We start from the raw sequence: 16,105 nt of genomic DNA, 5'->3' as shown, positions 1-16,105 counted from the left end.
GCCAACATGGTGGAACCCCCGTCTCTACTAAAAATACAAGAATTAACCAGACGTGGTGGCGCTTGCCTGTAATCTCACCTACTCTGGAGGCTGAGGCAGAGGTTGCAGTGAGCTGAGATTGCACCACTGCACTCCAGCCTGGGTGACAGAGCGAGATCTTGTCTCAAAAAAATAACAACAAAAAAAGACATGATGTAGAAAAACAGCCATATTGTTTATAGTTTAATGTTTTGCCTTATTTGAACACGGTTTGAACAGTTGTCCCCTTTGATTGGCCAAAACTCGGTGACTGGCACAAGAATAGATTACATTCTGTTTATATCTCCATTTAGGTTATAGTTCACATGTATAGAGAGACCCTTAGGCTGAACTTAAAATATGTAAGAAAGCAACTTCAGGCTAAACTTGATTTAACACAAACTTCTAAATAAGGTAGCCAAGTTTTACTAACATAATTTTTACACACAAGAAAGCCATGTTATTGCCTATGGCTCGGTAGTATTTGGGGCAATAAACATGGCTACCTAATACAGGCATACTGCATATGGCCACGCTGGCTGTGCATCTGATGAAAATCGTGCCTTCTAGAGTTTTGTAGAGAACAGTCTTCACACCACATCCAGGGACCTGGCAATACAGTGCCCTCCTGCAACAATCAAGAAATTTTTAATCTAGTACTTTTCCCCAGGACAACTTTCCTTTTCTACACACACACACACACACACACACACACACACACATTCATACATACTCATAAACATTTTTCACCATGCATTCATTGTCCTTATGCCCTCCAAATTAAATCAGCAAATTAAATCAGTGCTAGAAATAGGAAGAAACTTTCTAGATTCTACCTTTATGTTAAGAATGAATAACGGTAATTATTCCATAATACTGCAGGGTGAAAATGTACAGAAAAACATTTTCTCAGTGATGTACATACAGTGCCCATACTGTACTTATGTGTCTACTGCTGGCTAATCTACATATTATATAGCTAAACAAAGCAACATTTTGGAACAATACTTGTAGGTTTTAAACATTCTAAAAAGGTCTGGCAGTCAGTCCTTGTGTTTCAAACCTGAGACTAAAGCAATAATTTATTTTATAGTTTCTGTGAAGATATCATAAGTTCTCATCTCTAAGATAATTTCAGCATATTGATGCATGCTGTATGTGGTTTAACTGAATGTATGTTTTCTTTGCATGGGGCTATGAAGTGTCTAGATAGGAAGTAGCAAATAAAGAAAACTCAGACATGTTGCTTGTTACAAATTGATTTCAAATATTCATGCCAGTAAGAAAGAAAATGAACAGATAATATAAACTGTTCCTCTATTTTGAGGAATAGCATTCTTTGCAATCTACTTTAAAAGCTTCTAGTAGAAATTACTTCTCAGAGAAATTTTAAATAACCTAAATTAACTTGACACAGATTACCTAAAATTACAACGCACTTGTCATTTTGGACTACTGAAAAAATGAATAATCTTTCTTTAAGAAGCCTCCAGGCTGGGTGTGTTGGTGCACACTTGCAAGCTCAGCACTTTGGGAGGCTGCTTGCGGCCGGGAATTTGCTATCAGCCTGGGCAACACAGCAAGACCCCATCTCTAATTTTTTTTGTTTTCAAATCAGCCTGGCATGGTGGCACATACCTGTGGTCCTAGCTACTTTGGAGGTTGAGATGGGAGAACTGCTTGAGCCCAGGAGTTTGAGGCTGAGTGAGCTATGATCACACTACTGCATTCCAGCTTGAGTGACAGAGTGAGACCCTGTCTCAGAAAAAAGAAACTTCTTGCAAGAGATTCATTCTAATACTTATATTTTCACATTAGCTTGAAAAAAACATGAATCAGTTCATTATGTATTTCCATTTCTCATAATTGCGGAATAAATGAGAATCACATATAACTATTACATATATTTCAAAATTACTTATATTAAACTCTGAAGTAAAATGCATTTTTTAATTCATACATATGTGTCTGACACTTTTGGCAAACAGAAGCATCAGTGGATAAAGACTCATGAAAAACTGAATACCTGGTTTCCTGTCCTTAATCTGCTTCTCTCTAGCCTTGTGATCTTAAAAAAAATCACTTTTCCTCTCTATTTCTTAATTTCCTTATCTGAAGATTGAGATAACCATCATACAGTTTTGTGAGGCACAGATCGAAAACACCACTCAAAAATATACACAGCAGTATTAACACATGCAATTTTATGTTTAATATTATGATTCACAAAAAATTTGACTTGACTGAAAACTGAAAAGTTTACACTCTACTTTTCCCACTATTTCCCACAGATGTATGTGTATGTGTGTGCATGTGTGTGCACGTGAGTGCGTTTGTGTGTGCATGTGTGTGTATGTGTATGTATTCAGCATTTATTGATTTGTCTTAAGCCTCTTAGGTTCAATGGACAAATTCAGCTTCTTCCACCTGTAAGTAACTGCATAATTTTATTTTTAAGGTATATACACTGAACCATTTAAACGTAGGCAGAGCAACTTAGCCAAAGTCACACTCTCTTCCGGCACTGAAGTAAAACTTCACCCTCTGCCAACCCCCCTCCCTTTCTTTGCCTTCACCTGCTCTGATCCCATCAGTAGTCCTAATACTTCTGGCATGTTATTTTTCATCCCAGAGTCTGCCTCATGAGGAAAGCCATCCACAGCAATGAATTTACTCATGTTATTCTCACTTTTAAAGAAGAGTAAAATGAGACAGAGATTAAATGCTTATTTAAGTTCTCTCATGCATTTATTGACAGACCTAGTGATTAAATCCAGTTAGAGTCCAAAGCCACCAGAACAGTTTTGTGTTGTTGATTCTAATCTTTAATAAATAAGTGCTATGCATAATAATTTAAATCATAACAGAAGTTAAAAACCGTTCTCACTCCTGTTATATAGCTAGCATTTACTTGCTATCTAAACAAATATACACCAATAGTTAAAAAACAAAAAAAACAAAAAAAAAACAAGGCCGGGCGCGATGGCTCACGCCTGTAATCCCAGTACTTTGGGAGGCCGAGGCAGGCAGATCACGAAGTCAGGAGATTGAGACCATCCTGGCTAACACGGTGAAACCCCGTCTCTACTAAAAATACAAAAAATTAGCCAGGCGTGGTGGCGAGCACCTGTAGTCCCAGCTACTTGGGAGGCTAAAGCAGGAGAATGGCGTGAACCCGGAAGGTGGAGCTTGCAGTGAGCTGAGATCGCACCACTGCTCTCCAGCCTGGATGACAGAGCAAGACTCCATCTCAAACAAAACAAAACAAAAAAACAAAAAACAAACACACCAGTCTTAGCCAGTTACCAAATTGTCTTCTTGCAGCCCCATATCCACCCTTCTTTGCCCTGCTGTGTGATACTGGGTCTGGACACTAAACTTTCCTCCTTTGTCGGCTGATGCAAGGCAACATCATCAGGAAAACATTTGCTTTCTGACTTTCTTTTGTTATCATTATACAATTTGAGAGCCCAGTTGCCTGTGCTGCTGAGCACTAGTGGTGCCCTTGGGTCATGCTCTCCTTCCTCATCAGTCGGTCTTTCCAATGATCTCTAACCAGCCACATTGTCCAGCATTGTATCCCACTTACACAAATTAGCTCTGGTCTATGACTGTTGGTGAGTTTTCTCATCTTTGGCAGGTTGGATTTTACTGTGGTAACCATTTTCTTGATGACGAAATCTGAGTCTTACCACTGGAGAGTATCTGTTTGAGGGGAGGCAGCTCTCCTACTCTTTACTTCTTTTATCGGACTCTCTTCCCTGGCCTAAAAATAGTAGCTGCTTTGTTGCACTTGCTATTTCTGGAACTCTTACAGTCCTCTTTTACCCCAACCTTCATTATTAGTAACTTACATTCTATTAATCATTCTGTACGTTAAATTTCCTGTAATCAAATAACTGGTATATTTTCTATATCTTGATGGAACTCTGACACAAGTACTCTCCATCTCTAAACAATAAACCGACTTGTTAACCATAAGCAAAACGCCTAAATAGAATCCACTAGTATTAAATGAGTAATTGAACTTGACCAGGTGTGGGTTACTTGAGAACATAGCATTAAAATTAACTTAATTATCTATATTAACAGAGTAAAGAAAAATATGCTGTTATATCATTTCAAAAGATACAAAAATACAATAAAAACTGTTGGCAAAATTAAACCTTCATTTTGCATAAAATTCTTAATCTGTGAATAAAAAAAAAATTCCTTTAACGAGTTGAGATTGTCTACTAGAAAACAAAAATTATGTTATATCTACCATTGTCATATGAGGAACATCTCTGCTAGCATCAGTAGCAGTAAACAAGCCTGCCCACTCTCACCTGATGTCTTAGCATGCCCGGAATTGGTGGGTTCTTGGTCTCACTGGCTGACTTCAAGAATGAAGCCACGGACCCTTGCAGTGAGTGTTACAGTTCTTAAAGATGGTGTGTCCCGAATTCGTTCCTTCTGATGTTCAGACGTGTTCAGAGTTTTTTTCCTTCTGGTGGGTTCGTGGTCTCACTAGCTTCAGGAGTCAAGCTGCAGACCTTCACAGCGAGTATTACAGCTCTTAAGGAGGTGCACGTGGAGTTGTTCATCCCTCCCGCTGGGTTCTTGGTGGGTTTGTTGTCTCACCAGCCTCAGGAGTAAAGGCCTCAGGAGTGAAGCTGCAGACCTCCCCGATGACGGCACAGACCCAAACACGTGGCAGCAGCAAGATTTATTGCCAGGAGCAAACCAACAAACCCTCCACAAGTGGAAGGGGACCCAACCAGGTTGCCCCTGCTGGCTCTGGTGACCTGCTTTTATTCCCTTATCTGGCCCTACCCACATCCTGCTGATTGGTCCATTTTACAAAGAGCTGACTGGTCCATTTTACAGAGAGCTGATTGGTCCGTTTTTCTGAGAGCTGATTGGTCTGTTTTGGCAGAGTGCTGATTGGTGCATTTACAAACCTTCAGCTAGACACAGAGTGTTGATTGGTGCATTTACAATCCTATAGCTGGACACAAAATTTCTCCAAGTCCCCATCAGATTAGCTAGACACAGAACGCTGATTGGTACATTTACAAACGCTTAGCTAGCAAGAAAAGTTCTCCAGGTCCCCACCCAACCCACAAGCCCAGCGGGCCCACCTCTCAATGGCACTTGCTGCAGGACTTTCTGGCACCGGCAGCCCAGAGGGAGCTCGTCCCCCATCAAGCCCAGCAGGCACCGGCTGGCCACACCAAGGCCCGCAGAGCCCTCAACCACCCAGAACCTGCGCCGGCCACCGAGCAGCGTGCGCAGCCCCTGCTGCGGCAGGCGCCTCTCCCTCCACACCTCCCCGCCAGCAGAGGGAGCCAGCTCCCGCCTCGGCCAGCCCCAGAGAAGGGCCGCCACAGCGCAGCAGTGGGCTGAAGGACTCCTCCAGCGCGGCCAGAGCTGACGCCGAGGCTGTGGAGGTGCCCAGAGCCAGTGAGGGCTGGTAGCACGTTGTCACCTCTCATTAGTCTGTGCTGCTATGACAAAATACCACAGACTGGGTAATTTATCAACAATATAAATGTATTTCTTTCAGTTCTGGAGTCTGAGAAGTGTAAGATGAAGGCACTGGCCTGTTGGGTGTCTGTGAAGGCCCAGTCTCCCTGCTTCCAAGATGGTGCCTTGTTGTGGCATCCTCTGGAGGGATGAACACTGTGTCTTTCATGGCAGAAGGAATAGAAGGAAAAAAGGGCCAAAGCTAGTTTCCTCCAGCTCTTTTATAAGCACTAATCCATTTATGAGGGTAGAGTTTTCATGAATTAATCACTTCCCAGAGGCCTCATCTCTTAATACCACTACAGTGGAATTAAGTTTCAATATCTGAATTTGGGGAAGCATTGAGACTATAGAACCTGACTATTCAACTTTGTACTTGAGACCCTAGCCAATGCTATGTGAAAGAGAAAAATGAGATCTATTTTTAGAAGAGAAGACTCAAAACATGCACTATATGTATATTGCCTACCTTAAAATTCCAAAATAATTAAGTCACATAACTTACAAACTAATAGGGGTTTGATAATTAGACCAAATAGAAAAACAACTCAAATCAAGTGTTGGTTTCCTGATATACTGTCAATAACCATTATATAAGGAAATAATGGTTAGTAAGAATTGAACAACCCCTCTACCAAGACAATGCTTTCCCATTTAAAGATGCAAAAAGAGACCTGAATAAGTGGGGAGTGGCATACTGTATTTTGAAGGTGTGTTAGTACATTTTCACACTGCTGATAAAGACATACCCAAGACTGGGCAATTTACAAGAGAAAGAGGTTTGTTGGACTTACAGTTCTACATGGGTGGGGAGGCTTCACAATCATGGCAGAAGCCAAGAAGTAGCAAGTCACGTCTTACATGGATGGCAGTAGAAAAAAAAGAGCTTGTGCAGGAAAACTCCCCCTTAAAATAACCATCAGATCTCCTGAGACAGACTTACTATCATGAGAACAGCACAGGAAAGACCTGCCCCCATGATTCCATTACCTCCCACCAGGTCCCTCCCACAACACATGGGAATTCAAGATGAGATTTGGGTGGAGACGCAGCCAAACCATATCAGAAGGTAAACATTAAATAGCAAAAAGACATCAAATATTCATAAATTAACATATAATCCAATGAAATCTCAATAAAAAATTTAATAGCTTTTTAAATCTGAGGAATGCTGGAACTGATTCTAAAGTTTTTAATAATAAAAAGCACACGAATAGCCAAAACATTTTAAAAAGAAAAGAAAAATATACTATCCATGAAATATATAAAACAGTATAATATGCTATTTAAAGTATTATAATATTTAAAATACTGTGATTCTGGAAAGCATAATAATGAAAAGACCAAAATAAAAAATCCAGGAAGATACTCATATTTGTGACTTCAGTTCATTATTTTAAATAATTAAGAAGTGGTTATTAAATTGTATTGGAAAAGTTCATTTGAAAAACAAAAGAAAAAGAGGATTAAAAAATCTCACCACATAAAAAACTAAATTTCAGATAAAGGTGGCAAAGTTTAATAAAGAACCTGACATCGTTTTTTGATGTTTGGCTGTTGGCAGCCCTTAAGACTTACCACTCTCTCATCTCATTGTGCCTCACAAGCTTAATTAGAAGCCTAGATGCCTAGATGCTCTCTTCTTTGTCAGTGGTGCGTGGTTTAAACCACCCTGGTCACTACCCACCTAAGGTACTATCAGCCCAGTCCCAGTTTCTTTATTTTATTTTATTTTATTTTTTTGATGAAGTCTCGCTGTCGCCCAGGCTGGAGTGCAGTGGCGCGATCTTGGCTCACTGCAGGCTCCACCCCACCGGGTTCATGCCATTCTGTCTCAGCCTCCTGAGTAGCTGGGACTACAGGCGCCTGCCACCTCGTCTGGCTAATTTTTTGTATTTTTTGTAGAGACAGGGTTTCACCATGTTAGCCAGGATGGTCTCAGTCTCCTGACCTCCTGATCCACCCACCTTGGCCTCCCAAAGTGCTGGGATTACAGGCGTGAACCACCACGCCTGGCCCCAGTTTCTAACCACCAAAAAAATCCGAAACCAAGTATCCCTGGTTCTCTGAAGTCATTTTAGCAATTCTTTGGGAGCAACCTCGCCCTCTCCAGAAAGGCTTGGTAGGTGAGTAATAAAGCTTTATACCCTCGTGTTGTGTCTGAGGTGTTATCAGCTTCGACATCTGATCCAAATTTTGAATGGGTAGCTGGGGTCTATCATGACCTTGTGGGGAGGCCACAAGACAAAGCAGAATGTTGTGGGGTTTTTTTGTTTTGTTTTGCTTTTGTTTTTGAGATAGAGTCTAACTCTGTTGCCCAGACTGAAGTGCAGTGGCACAATCTCAGCTAATTGCAACCCCCTCCTCCCGGGTTCAAGCGATTCTTGTTCCTCAGCCTCCCAAGTAGCTGAAACTACAGGTGTGCACCACCATACCTGACTAATACCTCAAACTCCTGGGCTGAAGTGATCCACCCACCTCAGCCTCCCAAAATGTTGGGATTACAGGCATGAGCCACCCTGCACAGCCTGACAAAGCAAATTGTAACTATTAAACCTGTAATTACCAATCTGACTGCAAGTGGCTCACATGGCCCAGTTGCTTCCCTCAATCTCTGATCTTACTTTCTCAAAACAACCAAAATCTTTGTCAACACTTATCTTCTTCTTTCTCTCTACAACTTATTTGATTTTTTTTTCCCCTTAAAATTAGTACTAAGTCCTGGAAAACCCACCTACTTTGACATTGATGGGTCTTTATTACTACCATTTTCTCATTAACCATAACAACTTACAAGACACGAGACCTAAACAGCAAATTCCTCTAATGTGGGGAAAATTGGGAGCTGTTGTTTGAGGAATTTTCTCTTGGTATTATTGTCTAAGTGGCTAGGACATTTATTCCACAAACAATTTTTGAGGCCAAAATATCTGCAAGGTTACATGCTGAAAATACTACAGTGAACAAATATATGTATAACACCAAAAATTAAACTTCATGTCCTCATGGGATTTAAATTTTCATGAGATAATTAAACAATAGGTAAATAAACCAATGAATAAGTAATATTCTTTTATATAATAATTATAAGATATTATTAGGTATTAGATAAAATACCTAAAATTTAAGATAAAACTAAAATATCTGAAATGTAAGGGAATAGATGGGAGGGTTAGTATAGTTAAGGTAGTTGGAGTAGACTTCCTTGAGGAGGTGACATTTGAGCAGAGAACTAAATAAAGTGAAAGGGTGAGTGAGGCAAACATTTGTGGGGTGAGCATTCTAGGCTGAGGCAATGGTGGATGCAAAGGCCCTGTGATAGGAGCATGACTGGGCTGTTTGAGAAGAATGCTGGTATGGCTTCAGCAGAAGGGACCATAGAGAAATAGGAAACATATTTAGGAAGGTTGCCAGGGACCACAGTATAAAAGAACATTGAGGACACTAGATTTTATTTGTATTATTATGAGAAACTATCCGAAATAGAAAACAGTATGATATGCTGATATATATTTTGAAGAGATGACTTGAACTTTTGTATTGACTGAAGATTAAGAGAGAAAACAGAGTGAGGTTAGGAAGCTAGAACAGTGATGTTTAGGAGAGAACAGCTTAGCTTGGAGTAGGGAGGAAGAAAGAGAGGTGCTGAATGTTCCTCACATTAGAGACGGGATGAGAAAATCATAAGGGTTGTCTCTCATCACCTCAACACTAGAATTCCTGAGATAGGCAGCCTAACATTCTTTAGTCTTTGAGCCAGAGGAAATAGTTTATTTTTTATTTTTTTTAAGTGCATTCCTTTTTTATTTAAAGAGAGCAAAAGCAACTATTTTCCCTTTGTCATTACCATATTTTACTTTATTTATTTATTTATTTATTCCATCAACTTTTATTTTAAGTTCAGGGGTGCATATGCAGGATGTGCAGGTTTGTTACATAGGTAAACATGTGCCCATGTGGTTTGCTACACAGATCATCCCATCACCTAGGTATTAAGCCCAGCATCCATTAGCTAGTCTTCATGACACTCTCCCTCCCCCAGTGCACTCCCACAGGCCCCAGTGTGTGTTGTTCCCCTCTATGTGTTCTCATTTTTCAGCTCCAACTTATAACATGAGAACATGCAGTGTTTGGTTTTCTGTTCCTGTGTTACTTTGCTGAAAATGATGGCTTTCAGCTCTATCCATGTCCCTGCAAAGGATATGATCTCATTTCTTTTTATGGCTGCATAGTATTCCATGGTGTAGATGTACCACATTTTCTTTATCCAGTCTATCATTGACGGGCATTTGGGTTGGTTCCATGTCCTTGCTATTGTGAATAGTGTTGTAATAAACATACGTGTGCATGTGTCCTTATAGTAGAATGACTTCTATTCCTTTTGATATATACCCAGTAATGGGATTGTGGGGTCATATGGTTATCTGGTTCTAGATCCTTGAGGAATCGCCACACTGTCCTCTACAATGATTGAACAAATTTACATTCCCACCAACAGTGTAAAAGTGTTCCTATTTCCCCACAGCCCTGCGAAAATCTATTATTTCTTGACTTTTTAATAATTGCCATTCTGACTGGCATGAGATGGTATCTCATTGTGGTTTTGATTTGTATTTCTCTAATTATCAGTGATGTTGAGCTTTTTTTTCGTACATTTGTTGGCTGCATAAATGTCTTCTTTTGAGAAGTGTCTGTTCATATCCTTTGCCCACTTTTTGATAGTTGGTTTTTTCTTTCTTGTAAATTTGTTTAAGTTCCTACTAGATTCTGGACATTAGACCTTTGTTAGATGGGTAGATTGCAAAAATTTTCTCCCATGCTGTAGGTTGCCTCTTCACTCTGATGATAGTTTCTTTTCACAATATTGATTATTCCTGTCCATGAGCATGGAATGTTTTCCCATTTGTTTGTGTCCTCTATTATTTCCTTGAGCAGTGGTTTGTAGTTTTTGAAGAGGTCCTTCATATCCCTTGTAAGTTGTATTCCTAGGTATTTTATTCTCTTCATAGCACTTGTGAATGGGAGTTCATTCATGCTTTGGCTCTCTGCTTGTTTATTTTTGGTTTGTAGGAATGCTTGTGATTTTTGCACATTGATTTTATATCCTGAGACTTTGCTGAAGTTGCTTATCAGCTTAAGGAGCTTTTTGGCTGAGATGATGGGGTGTTCTAAATATAGAATTATGTCATCTTCAGAGACAATTTGACTTTCTCTCTTCCTATTTGAATAACCTTTATTTCTTTCTCTTGCCTGATTGCCTTGGCCAGAACTTCCAATATTATGTTGAATAGGAGTGGTGAGAAAGGGCATCCTTGTCTTGTACCGGTTTTCAAAGGGAATGTTTCCAGTTTTTGCCAATCAATATGATATTGGCTGTGGATTTGTCATAAATAGCTCTTATTGTTTTGAGATATGTTCTCTAAATACCTAGTTTATTGAGAGTTTTTAACATGAAGTGATGTGGAATTTTATCAAAAGCCTTTTCTGCATCTATTGAGATAATCATGTGATTTTTGTCTTTGGTTCTGATTATGTGATGGATTATGTTTATTGATTTGCATATGTTGAACCAGCCTTGCATCCCAGGGATGAAACTGACTTGATCATGGTGGGTAAGTTTTTTTCTGTGCTGCTGGATTCAGTTTGCCAGCATTTTATTGAGGATTTTTGCATCGATTTCTATCAGGGATATTAGCCTGAAGTTTTCTGTTTTTGTTATGTCACTGCCAGGTTTTGGTATCAGGGTGATGCTGACCTCATAAAATGAGTTAGGGAGGAGTCCCTTTTTTTCAATTATTTGGAATAGTTTTAGAAGTAATGGTAGCAGCTCCTCTTTGTATCTCTGGTAGAATTCAGCTGTGAATCTGTCTAATCCTGGGCTTTTTTTTTTTTTTTTTGGTTGATAGACCATTAATTACAGCCTCAATTTCACAACTTGTTATTGGTCTATTCTGGGATTCGACTTCTTCCTGGTTCGGTCTTGGGAGGGTATATGTGTCCAGGAATGTATCCATTTCTTCCAGATTTTCTAGTTTATTTGAGTAAAGGTGTTTATAGTATTCTTTGATGGTAGTTTATATTTCTGTGGGATCAGTGGTGATATCCCCTTTATCATTCTTTATTGTGTCTGTTTGATTCTTCTCTCTTTTCTTCTTTGTTAGTCTAGCTAGCAGTCTATGTATTTTGTTAATGTTTTCAAAAAAACACCTCCTGGATTCATTGATTTTTTAAGGGGTTTTTTAAATGTCTCTGTCTCCGTTGATTCTACTCTGATCTTATTTATTTCTTGTCTTCTGCTAGCTTTTGGATTTATTTGCTCTTGCTTCTCTAGCTCTTTTAATTGAGATGTTAGGGTGTCAATTTGAGAACTTTCTAGCTTTCTGATGTTGGCATTTACTGCTATAAATTTTCCTCTTAACATTGCTTTATTTGTGCCCAGAGATTCTGATATTTTGTCTCTGTTTTCACTGGTTTCAATGAACTTCTTGATTTCTGCCTTACTTTCGTTATTGACTCAGGAGTCATTCAGGAGCAGGTTGTTCAATTTCCATGTAATTGTGTGGTTTTTAGTGAGTTTTTAAATCCTGAGTTCTAATTTGATTGCACTGTGTTATGAGAGACTGTTTGTTATGATTTCAGTTATTTTGCATGTACTGAGGAGTGTTTTACTTCCAATTATGTGGTCAGTTTTAGAATGAGTGCCATGTGGTACTGAGAAGAATGAATTTCTGTTGATTTGGGGTAGATAGTTCTGTAGATGTCTATTAGGTCCACTTAATCCAGAGCTGAGTTCAAGTCCTGAATATCCTTGTTAATTTTCTGTCTCATTGATCTGTCTAATATTGACAGTAGGGTGTTATAGTCTTCCACTATTATTGTGTTGGAATCTAAGTCTCTTTGTAGGTCTCCAAGAATTTGTTCTATGAATCTAGGTGCTCCTGTATTGGGTACATATATATTTAGGATAGTTTCCTTTTCTTGTCGAATTGATCTCTTTACCATCATGTAACGCCCTTCTTATTTTCCTCCATCCCTTTGTTTTGAGCCTGTATGTCTTTGCATATAAGATGGGTCTCCTAAATACAGCAAACCAATGGGTCTTGACTCTATCTAATTTACCAGTCTGTGTCTTTTAATTGGGGCATTTAGTCCATTTACATTTAAATTTAGTATTGTTATGTGTGAATTTGATCCTGTCATCATGATGCTATTTTGCACACTATTTGATGCAGTTTCTTCCTAGTGTCATTGGTGTTTATATTTTGGTGTGTTTTTGCTGTGGCTGGTACTGGTTTTTGCTTTCCATATTTAGTGCTTCCTTCAGGAGCCATTGCCAGGCAGGCTTGGTGGTGACAAAATTCCTCAGCATTTGCTTGTCTGGAAAGAATTGTATTTCTCCTTCACTCATAAAGCTTAGTTTGGCTGGATATGAAATTCTGAGTTGAAAATTCTTTTCTTTAAGAATGTTGAATATTGGCCCTCACTCTCTTCTGGCTTGTAGGGTTTCTGCAGATAGGTCTTCTGTTAATCTAATGGGCTTCCCTTTGTAGGTGACCTGGCCTTTCTCTCTGGCTGCCCTTAACATGTTTTTCCTTCATTTCGACCTTGGAGAATCCGATGATTATGCTTCTTGCGGTTGATCTTCTCATGGAGTGTCTTAGTGATGTTCTCTGTATTTCTTGAATTTGAATGTTGGCCTGTCTTGCCAGGTTGAGTAAGTTCTCCTGGATAATAACCTGAAGTGTGATTTCCAGCTTTTTCCATTCTCCCCCTCTCCTTCAGGTACTCCAATCTATCATAGGTTTGGTCTCTTTACATAGTCTCATATTTCTTGGAGGCATTGTTTATTCCTTTTCATTCTTTTTTCTCTCATTCTTTTTTCTCTAATCTTGTTTGCATGCCTTATTTCAGCAACGTGGTCTTCAAACTCTGATATCCTTTCTTCTGCTTGGTCAGTGTGGCTATTGATACTGATGTATGCTTCACGAAGTTCTCTTGCTGTGTTTTTTGCCCCATCAAGTCATTTATGTTCCTCTCTAAACTGGTTATTGTAGTTGGCAGCTCCTCTAACCTCTTATCAAGGTTCTTAGCTTCTTTGTATTGTGTTAGAACATGCTCCTTTAGCTCAGCGGAGTTTGTTATTACCCATCTTCTAATGCCTACTTCTCTCAATTTGTCCATCTCATTCTCTGTCCAGTTCTGTGCCCTTGCTGGAGAGGTATTGCAATCATTTGGAGGAGAAGAGGCTTTTTGGGTTTTCAGCATTTTTTCATTGAGTCTTTCTCTTCTTCGTGAGTTTGCCTAGTTTTGATCTTTGAGGTTGCAGACCCTTGAATGGGGTTTTTGTAGGAACTTTTTTGTGGTTGTTAATGCTGTTGTTGTTGCTTTCTGTTTGTTTGTTTTTCTTTCAGTGGGTAGGTCCCTCTTCTGTAGGGCTGCTGCGGATTGCTAGGGGTTTACTTCAAGCCCTCTTCATCTGGTTTGCTCCTTTGCCTGGGAGGAGCAAGGAGGCTGGAGAACAACAAAGATGGGTGCCTTCTCCTTCCTCTGGGATCTCTGACTTCGAAGGGCACAACCACTGTTGGAGGGTCTCACCCGGTTGGGTAGCACAGGGAACAGGACCCGTTTAATGAAGCACTTTGACTGTCCCTCAGTGGAGGGGTTGTGCTGTCGCTGGGGGGAAACCCACTTATCTGGGCTGCCCGGATTCCTCAGAACTAGCAGGAGGAAAGAGTAAGTCTGCTGGTCCGCAGAGACTGCAGCCATGCCTCCCACTAGGGGCTCAGGCCCATTGAGATCAGAGTTTTGTCCCTGAGGCCCTGGCTGGAGTTCTTGGAGTTCCTGCAGGGAGGCCCCGCCCAGTGATGAGGGATGGGTCAGGGTCAGGGCTGAAGAGGCACTCTGGCCAGAGTCTGCCACAGCTGGTGTGTTGGGCTGTGGAGGACACCTCTTGGGACCAAACTGTCGAGCCTCCTTAACTCCAGCAGGGGAAAAGCATGGCCTGGAGCTATCGAGATGGCTGCTGCCATTCCCTCACCCAGGGAGCTTAGTGTGTTAGGCAGCTATTAGTCCCAGTGTTGGCTGTTGCCCTTCCTCACAAGGAGCTCAAACGGCTTAGACAGCAGCCAGCTGCAGCTATGGTGCTGGTCGCCCCTCTCCTAGGGAACTCAGCCAACTTAAACAGATTCTACCTGAGAGGCTGTTGAAAATCTGCGTGGCTCTGGGATTGGGAGCCTAAGCCCCAGTGGTGTGGGTTCACGAGTGTGATCTTCTGATCCGTGGGTTGCACAATTCTGTGGAAAAGGCATGGTTTCCCCAGTTAGGTAGTGCTCACTCACTGCCTCCCTTGGCTGGGGTGGGGTGGGGGTAGGAGGTCCTCTGCCCCGTGTGGCCCTCAGGTGGGCCACAGGACCACACTGCTCTTATGTCTTATCCTTGGGTCATGGCAGCCGCCTAGTCAGTTCTGATGAGAGAACCTGGATACCTCAGTTGCTGGTGAAGGATTCACATGCTATTATAGTTCTTTTCCAAGGGGGCTTGTGATCACAGCTGCTTCTAGTCGGCCGTCTTGCCTGCCCCTCCCACCCCACACCTGTTGCCTTTCAATAGACTGGCCTTTCTTCAGCCTTAGCAAAACTTAAAAAACTTATGAAGGGAGAATGGGAGAAAAGCAAGCTAGTCAATATCATTTCGAGGCTATATCTATAGTATTATGGCAAAAACTGCAATTACTTTTGCACCAACCTAATAGTATTCACATGCTGCAGCCTAGTTCATTAGGAATCTAGAGTGGGCTTTGAAAACAAAACTTTACAACTTATGTATTATTCAATCTGCCTTTATCTGCTACAGTTGTTTGTGCATACATCTACCCTGAGGAACTATTCCAGCAGTGGTGGCTGGTGAATGGCAGATTCTTGGGTGTTGCTATCTGCCCTGGGCAAACAGCACCTCCATGTTATTTCTTAAACATACAGCACCCTTTAGCATAACTTTTGGCTACAGATTTTATAACTATAATCTGCAGCCATGACTCTTGCTAATGCTTATGAAGTGAAACTTTCAAAGTGATTGAATTATCAATTAGTTGGTGAGTAATTAATGCTCTGTCCCTATAAAGTAGAAAAATATGGGAGGATACCTAACTTCTGAAAAAGAGAATAAGTCAATAAAGAACTTCAAGAAGTACCATTTAAAAATAGGATTTACAAAGAAAATAGCATGATGTGCAACAATCATATATAACAATTGAGGTGGTTACTGCATGTTTGGGCATTCTAATAAATGAAAGATGCGATCCATAAAAACGTTGTTCCTCAATTTTGCTGACTTATTTAACAACTACTTTTCATATTTGTTGCGGATTGTTCTAGGCACTGAGGTTACAGCCACTAAAGGGAGAAAAGTACCTTGTCATTAGGGATAAAACTAGATATATCTATACTTTAAGCCTAGATATTCTGTTCCTGGTTGTAGCAAAGGAATCTAAATCTAAAAGCTGTGTATACAGCTCAACTGAGTAACCATCAGTATGAAATATAGTTCTTAATCTATGATTGCCAACCAATCATCGAAATCA

At 40.4% G+C, this 16,105-nt stretch overlaps 1 long non-coding RNA gene across 1 annotated transcript; it reads right to left on the bottom strand.

The window, feature by feature from the left end:
- Window positions 1-429: 429 nt before the first annotated feature.
- LOC129060205 (uncharacterized) lies at window positions 430-4,822 on the bottom strand. The gene is made up of 3 exons (XR_008526735.1): window positions 4,347-4,822; window positions 1,657-1,773; window positions 430-646 (listed from the first exon to the last, which is right to left on the bottom strand). It is a non-coding gene; the product is annotated as an uncharacterized LOC129060205 (long non-coding RNA).
- Between the last annotated feature and the right edge of the window lie 11,283 nt (window positions 4,823-16,105).

Source organism: Pongo abelii, chromosome 1, assembly GCF_028885655.2.
Source record: "Pongo abelii isolate AG06213 chromosome 1, NHGRI_mPonAbe1-v2.0_pri, whole genome shotgun sequence".
NCBI lineage: Eukaryota > Metazoa > Chordata > Mammalia > Primates > Hominidae > Pongo > Pongo abelii.
Note: the sequence above shows the minus strand (reverse complement) of the source record. Positions and strands in the feature narration are given on the sequence as shown.